The sequence below is a fragment of the Elephas maximus genome, chromosome 14 (genome assembly GCF_024166365.1).
Source record: "Elephas maximus indicus isolate mEleMax1 chromosome 14, mEleMax1 primary haplotype, whole genome shotgun sequence".
Taxonomy (NCBI): Eukaryota; Metazoa; Chordata; class Mammalia; order Proboscidea; family Elephantidae; genus Elephas; species Elephas maximus.
This window is the reverse complement of record NC_064832.1, coordinates 25689432-25697309: the sequence shown is the minus strand read 5'-3', so window position 1 is coordinate 25697309 and position 7878 is coordinate 25689432. Positions and strand designations below refer to the sequence as shown.

General features: G+C 46.8%; 1 protein-coding gene across 1 annotated transcript in view; it reads right to left on the bottom strand.

The window, feature by feature from the left end:
• Nucleotides 1–5279: 5279 nt before the first annotated feature.
• TMEM272 (transmembrane protein 272) overlaps nucleotides 5280–7878 on the bottom strand; it is a 52408-nt gene continuing 49809 nt past the window's right edge. The window contains exons 7-8 of the mRNA XM_049853341.1: nucleotides 7619–7759; nucleotides 5280–5914 (exon numbers count right to left, since the gene is read on the bottom strand). The gene's annotated coding sequence lies outside the window, so the exon portion shown is untranslated. The remainder of the gene's footprint in view (nucleotides 5915–7618; nucleotides 7760–7878) is intronic.

Sequence of the window (7878 nt, the reverse complement as noted above, 5' to 3'; positions counted from 1 at the left end):
TCTTTCCCCAGCCTGTTCCACCTCCAAGGACTGGACATGTTGGCAGTGAGTGGCCAAAGGTAGGGGCACTGGTGAAACCCGGGTCCCAGTCTCCATGTAACTGAGTTTTCAGGAAGTGGCTTCCTACAAACAGGGCTTCTGGTCTTAAACATGCATGGAATCTGTTCCTAGGGCTCTCGTTTCATGTCAGGCAGGTCCTGCCCCCCTTGTAGAAAGCAGCAGGTTTCCTCTGGTGGCGCTCAAGGGCAGGAGCAGAACATCAGCCTAGAGGATGCTCCGCGAGGCTGTGCAGCTCGCCCTCACCAGCGCCCCACAGACAACCTACCACCACCTTTGGCCTGGGAGAAGGGGCCCAGCACAACCCCTAGTGCAGCAGAGAAGGTGCAGACACCGTGCGGCACCATAGCAAGGCCGGGACAGACAGTCAGAAGACTGTGTTCAGCTCCGACTCCTCGCACTGGGACACTCACCCCTCTGAGCCTCAGTGTGCCCTCAACAGGAAAGCATAGCTGAACAGTTCACACAGCAATATATTGTTGCTGTTAGCTGCCATCCAGTTGGCCCCTGGCTCATGGGAGCCCATGCACAGCAGAATAAAATGCTGCCTGGTCTTGCACCATCCCCATGAACTGTTACAGATGTGAGTGTTGTGATCTGTAGGGCTTTCATTGACTAACTTCCAGATGTAGATCACCAGGCCTTTCTTCCTAGTGCATCTTAGTTTGGAAGCTCTGCTGAAACCTGTTTGCCTCATAGCACACACAAGCCTCCACTGATGGGCGGTGGCTGTGCATGAGCAGCACTGGTCGGGGATTGAACCTGGGTCCTCTGCATGGGAGGTGAGCATTCCACCACTGAACCACCACTGTCTCACAGCAGAGTAGCAAGGATGAAATAAAAGGATTTATCTCATAACAGATGGTTATGCTCTACTTACTGTGCTCATGACAAATGAGGAAACTGAGGCACAGAGAATTTAAGTGGCAAGTCCAAGATCACACACATCTAGAAAGTAGCAGACTTTCTAGATGTGTGTGATCTTGGACTTGCCACTTAAAGGATTCCAGTCAGTACTCTGGCTCCAGACTCCACATGCTTCACCTTTTTTTTTTTTTTTTTTAAGGATGGGGGACATATCCCATGGAGGCTTCTCCTTGATTTCTTCTTTTAGTCACTGCTGTGGGGATGGAAGCTTCCACTAGCATCCCCTCCCCTTTTTTTGGTTGGTTGATTTGTTCCTGTGTGTGGCTGGGTGACTTAAAAGTCCCTCTACCAGTGACCCCAGCCCACATCTCTCCCCACCCCCTACACACACGGTCAGAGGCACTGAGAGAAGGAAGGCGTAACATTAAGACCTGCAGGCAGCTAAGACAGCTTGGGCTTTGAGCCTGTGAGTGTACGGGCCCTTTCCGTATGCGTGGAACAACCAGATGGCGGTGCGCTTGCAACTATTTCATATTAGGTGACTTGGTCATTCTGGGGAGATGTGGGAGGACTAAGGAATACTGATATTATTTTTATGTTTTTAAATATATTTTATAATTTCTGTGATGTTCAGGTGCTGCCTCCATTTTATATCTGTTGCCTAATGTATCCTAATTATACACACACATAAGATATTGAAAGGATAAATAGGAATTACTGTTGTTCGTTGCCATGGAGTTAGCTCCCTCGCATGGTGGCCCCATGTACAACAGAACAAAACGTTGCCTGATCCTGCACCATTTTCATGACCATTGTTATGCTCGAGTCCATGGTAGTGTCTGCTGTGTATTCTGAGTGTCTTCCAACCTAGGGACTCATTTTCCAGCACTATATGGACAATATTGTGATCCATAGGGTTTTCATTGGCTAGATCACCGGGCCTTTCTTCCTAGTCTGTTTTAGTCTGGAATCTCTGCTGAAACCTGTCCACCATGGGTGACCTTGCTGGTATTTGTAAGACTGGTGGCATAGTTTCCAGCATAGCGTCGTGCAAACCACCACAGTACGACACACTGAGAGGCGGGTGGTGGGAACAGATGTCAGGCGTGAGGTTTTACTGATGTGCACAGGCGCATTCCTGGGGCCTCCGAAGGATGACAGACAGCCTAATATGCTTCTCTTCTCTCAGGAGCTTCCATTCGCTGTTGAGGACGGTGGAGCTTCCCTCCAGTCAGTCGCATCACCTTATCCAAGAGCCTCTGCAACTAATTCCATGGGGGGCTTGGTACAGCCAGAGGTTTATTTCATTAAGCACATGAGGGAGAATGACAAATATTTTCTCAAACTGAGCTCTCAATTATTCGTGTGGCAAAATAAATTTCAGATGATTGGGTTTTCAATTTTGATTCACAGAAGCGATCAAACATGTTCACAGCAGAGAATGTGCCTACTTATGTGAGTCTTAGAATATTGGCCATTTGTGAGGCAGATACCTCTTTGCACTGGTAATAAAAAGGCATCCGTGATATATGTCATGGATTGAATTGTGTCCCCCCCAAAATATGTGTCAACTTAGTTAGGCCATGATTCCCAGTATTGTGTGGTTGTCCTCCATTTTGTGATTGATGTAATTTTCCTAAGTGTCGTAAATCCTAATCTCTGCCTATGGTTAATGAGGCAAGATTAGATTATGTTAAAGAGGATTAGGGTGGGATGTAACACCCTTACTCGGGTCACATCCCTGATCCAGTGTAAAGGGAGTTTCCCTGGGGTGTGGCCTGCATCACCTTTTATCCTACAAGAGATAAAAGGAAAGAGAAGCAAGCAGAGAATTGGGGACCTCATACCAGCAAGAAAACAGTGCCAGGAGCAGAGCACGTCCTTTGGACCCAGGGTCCCTATGACTGAGAAGCTCCTAGACCAGAGGAAGATTGATGACAAGGACCTTCCTTCGGAGCCAATAGAGAGAGAAATCCTTCCCCTGGAGCTGATGTCCTGAATTTGGTTTGGCCTACTAGATTGTGCGGCCAGAATGCTCATTAGAGGCAAGGATGGCGAGACTGCATCTTACATACTTTGGATATGTTGTCAGGAGGGATGAGTCCCTGGAGAAGGACATCATGCTTGGCAGAGTACAAGATCAGTGGAAAAGAGGAAGACCCTCAGCGAGGTGGACTGAGACAGTGGCTGCAACAATGAGCTCAAGCATAACAACGATTGTAAGGATGGCGCAGGACGGGACAGTGTTTCGTTCTGTTGTGCATAGGGTCGCTATGAGTCGGAACTGGCTCGACGGCACCTAACAGCAACAACAACTAGATTGTGAGAGAATAAACTTCTGTTTGTTGAAAGCATCCACTTGTGGTATTTCTGTTATAGCAGCACTAAATGACTAAGACAATATATTAAGTGGAAAAAAAGCAGGTTTCAAAATAATATGAATAGTCTGATATATAAAAATACTTAAATATACATAGACATGTGCTGGAAGCTATTAAAAATGAAGACTGTTTACCTTTCAGGGAACAGAAGTAGGAGTTGGGGTAGGTTTGAACTCTTCTACATTTTACTTTGTACTCTTTGATACTATTTGAATTTTTAGCCATAGCATGAATCACTTTTATAATAAAAATAAAGTTTTGAGATATTCATTTTAGGAAAACAGACGGGTTGTAAGAGGGAGCGTCTAGTGATTCATATCATGTTTCCAACTGTGGAGAAATACCGTCTCAGGTCGGGCCTCTTGGAGGTGTAGCCTGAGGTGGGCTTCAAGTGAGGTGATTCACTGAGGCAGTGGTCTCAGAAGAAACCAGAATGAGAGGAGGGAAGCAGGGCAGGAAAAGGGAAGAAGCTGAGAAAGGATTTTGTTACGGATTAAATTGTGTCCCCCCAAAATGTATGCTGGAGTCCTAAGCCCTACACCTGTGGATGTAATCCTGTTTGGAAGCAGGGTGTGTGCTAAACCTAAACCCTTCTAAGTTACATGTAGGGCAGCGTAGGCAGAGAGGCGCACACCCAGGGTAAGGCAGACACCACCTGAGGATTGCCAAGGAACCCAGGAATGCCTAGGCTACCGACGAGGAGGGAATCCACATGGCTGAGACCCTGTTTTGGACTTCTGGCCTCTAGAACTGTGAGAAAATAAGCTTCTGTTCCTTAAAGCCATCCACGTGTGGTTGTGTTACAGCAGCACTAGGAGACTAAGCACAGATGTGGTTTCAGATGAAGTGTAGCCTCCGTCTGACCCCACGAGAAGCACTGGCGCATGAGAGCGCCACAGAGTTTGATGTGCCCTGAGTTACCCCTCCTTGCCCATACTCAGTCATTAGCTATGGGTACCAGGGTTGGGTGGGAGGAGGGTGGTAACTCACACAGATTTCCTGGCAAGCTGGCTCTAACCAACCAAGGCCAGGCCTCCAGGAAAGGCTGCAGGTGTCAGCCATTAGGGCAACACCTGCTGCAGCTGGGGACAGTCCCACTTGGCGGGCAGAAGAGGTCCCAAGGGAATCCAGGTGGGGCTTCAAGCCTTTTCCCCAATCAGTTGGGAATTGAACTGAAGCTGGCTGCCTTGTAAACAAACTTATAAACTGTAAACAGATTTGTGAAATGCCTTTTTTTTTTTTCCTGGGTAATGGAAATCCATGAGCTATAAACCATTTTAAAAGCTGAAACAGTCAAATGAAGAAAGAAGGAGTACAAACATAATTGTTTGGAAGAGTCCAACCAGACTAAAAAAAATCTTGGAATTGTGGGGAAATCATTAAAGGCCTGAGGAGAGGAGCTGCTTCCGGGGCAGTGCTGCTCACGCAGGAGGTGGCCAGTGGCCATTGATGGTGGTGGAGAAGGCAATAAGTTCACGGGCAATGCAAATCTTAGAGTAGGTTATATCTCACTTCCTGTTTTGGTTGTTGAGAAAGCTCAAGGCCTGATCTGAACCCAGGGTGTTGGCTCAGCAAAAGGAATATGGCTAATAAAGGCAGGGGTTGATCTAGGAGGGACCTTTGGAGCCATGAAACTTTTTAGGAGGCTTATAAGAAGAGATCAAGTGTCTGCTGCTGTTGTTGTTAGTTCCACAGAGTTGGCTCTAACTCATGACGACCTTGTATAGAATGGAAGGAAACACTGCTGGGTCCTGTGCCAGCTTCACGGTCATGATACATGTGTAAAAGCCCTCAGCACAGTGCCGGCTACAGGACAAGCACACAGAAGGGACAATTTGCCTTTCCTTTGCCTGTGAAGCTGAGCTTTGCTTCCGTGCAATACAGTAAGAAAGTTCCAACTTTAAAAGGTGAATGGGCTAACAAAGGAGATGTTCTTTTATATATATATATATATATATAATTTTTATTGTCCTTTAACTGAAGGTTTACAAATCAAGTCAGTCTCTCACATAAAAGCCCATATACACCTTGCTACACACTCCCAATTATGCTCACCCTAATGAGACAGCCTGCTCTCTCCCTCCACTCTCTCTTTTCGTGTCCTTTCACCAGCTTCTAACCCCCTCCACCCTCTCATCTCCCCTCCAGGCAGGAGATTCCAACATAGTCTCAAGTGTCCTCCTGATCCAAGAAGCTCACTCCTCACCAGCATCCCTCTCCAACCCATCGTCCAGTCCAATCCATGTCTGAAGAGTTGGCTTCGGGAATGGCTCCTGTCCTGGGCCAACAGAAGGTCTAGGGGCCATGACCACCGGGTCCTTCTAGTCTTAGTCAGACCATTAAGTCTGGTCTTATGAGAATTTGGGGTCTGCATCCCACTGCTCTCCTGCTCCCTCAGGAGTTCTCTGTTGTGTTCCCTGACAGGGCAGTCATCAGTTGTAGCCGGGCACCATCTAGTTCTTCTGGTCTCAGGATGATGTAGTCTCTGGTTCATGTGGCACTTTCTGTGTCTCGGGCTCGTAATCGCCTTGTGTCCTTGGTGTCCCTCATTGTCCTTTGATCCAGGTGGGTTGAGACCAATTGATGCATCTTAGATGGCTAAAGATGTTCTTGAGATAAAACAGAAAATATATTTGAAAAAGACCCCCCTCCTATTTCTAGAAGTAGCAAAATGCAGTCTCCCAAGATAGCTAAGATACCTCGGCTGCTATAAAGACATCAGGCTGGCCTGACATGTGAAAATACTGAAATTCAATCTCTACAAAAGAGAGATTTGTTTTCTTCTTAGCTGTGCACTCATAAAAAGAAATATTGCCACTAGAACCAATAAGAAGGATTGTCTGTTAATTCCTTTTTTTAGCATCTCTACCACCGACTCATCTACCCACCTGAGGATTATAACTTTTGTGGAGCAAACTTTACCTCCAGCAGGCCCCTGATGGTTCTCATGTCTGTGGACTGAGTCTGCACCCTGAGAAGCCCACAGGAAGAAAGAACAAGCAAAGCAGCTGAGGGCTGGAGGTTTATCTTCCCCCAGGGTATTCAAGGAAGGCACTGAAGAACAAGTTGTACCGAGTTTATTTCATCAACACTGAAGAATGCCCATAAAGAAATGAAGCTCCAGACTCAGAGTTACACAAAACTCAAAGTTACCAACCCCTTTGCATCTTCTCATGCTCAAACAAATGGAAACGACATGTGATACTAGAAGTGGCATTATATTACCCTCACGGTCACAATGTAGATGAAATGACCTGGGTGAGTCTATGCTCATGTGTGTTCTGAGTGCACACATGTGGCCCTTGGACCCAGGGGTGCAGGGTCAGAAGCTCTGGGGCTGTGATTCTGTATTTTAAACAACAAACCAAAAACCAAACCCATTGCGGCTGAGTTAATTCCAACTCATAGTGACCGTATAGGGCAGAGCAGAACTGCCCCATAGGATTTCCAAGGCTGTAATCTTTACAGAAGAAGACTGCCACATCTTTCTCCCATAGACCAGCTGGTGGGTTCAACAAGGCTGCCTTTCAGTTCACATCTGAGTGCTTAACCACTGCGCCACCAGGGCTTTTTATTTTCAACAAACCTTCAAGTAATTCTCCTAGCTCCCTGAGCTCTGAGAACCACTGGTGTGGCTGAACCCAGTGAAATGGCTCCATTTTTGCGACTTTCACCTGGCATATCTATAAAAGCCAGTTGTTGTCCAGTCGACTCTGACTTATGGCAGCGCATGTGTGTCACAGTAGAACTGTGTTCCATAGGGTTTTCAATGGCTGATTTTTCTGAAGTAGATCACCAGGCCTTTCGTCCGAGGCACCTCTGGGTGGACTTGAATCTCCAACCCTTCAGTTAGCAGCCAAGAACATGAACTGATTGCACTATGCAGGGACTCCTGTCACATCTACAGATCCAGTCAAAGAATGGGAACAAGGTGATTTTCCACACGATGCCCAACATAGCAAATAAAGTTAAATGGCTTCAATGTGTAATTTATCTTGGCTGCAGTCTTTTCTCAGATGGGAGCAACTGAGTATCCCTTCCAGCCATAAGGATCCATTCCCTTGAGGTTTCACCACATCTGGAAGAGGTATCACCATGCTCATTTCCCCCAGAATACCACAGTCTGAAGATGTCCCCACCAAGGACGATGGCCACCTCTTCACCTCAGCCTTGGCAAGGCAGTTTCATCCCCCAGGTGTATGCAGCCCACTGACATGAGTGCAGAACCCTGTGGGGCCTCCTACAAGCATTTTCCATCAAGAACTCAAACCAAAAAAATCAAACCTGTTGTCATGGAGTAGATTCCAACTTACGGTGAGCTCATGTGTGTCAGAGTAGAGCTGCGCTCCAGAGGGTTTTCAGTGGCTATGGTCTTTCAGATGTAGAACACGAGGCCTTTCTTCTGAGGCACCTCTGGGTGGGTTAGTAGTTGAGCACTTAACCATTTGCACCACCTAGGGACTCAATCAAAGAAGCCCCGCTGAGGGAAATGATACTGATCACTCAAAGTGCAGACAGCCTGTTACAGACTGACTTGTGTCCCCAAAAATATGTGTTGTAAATCCTAACTCCA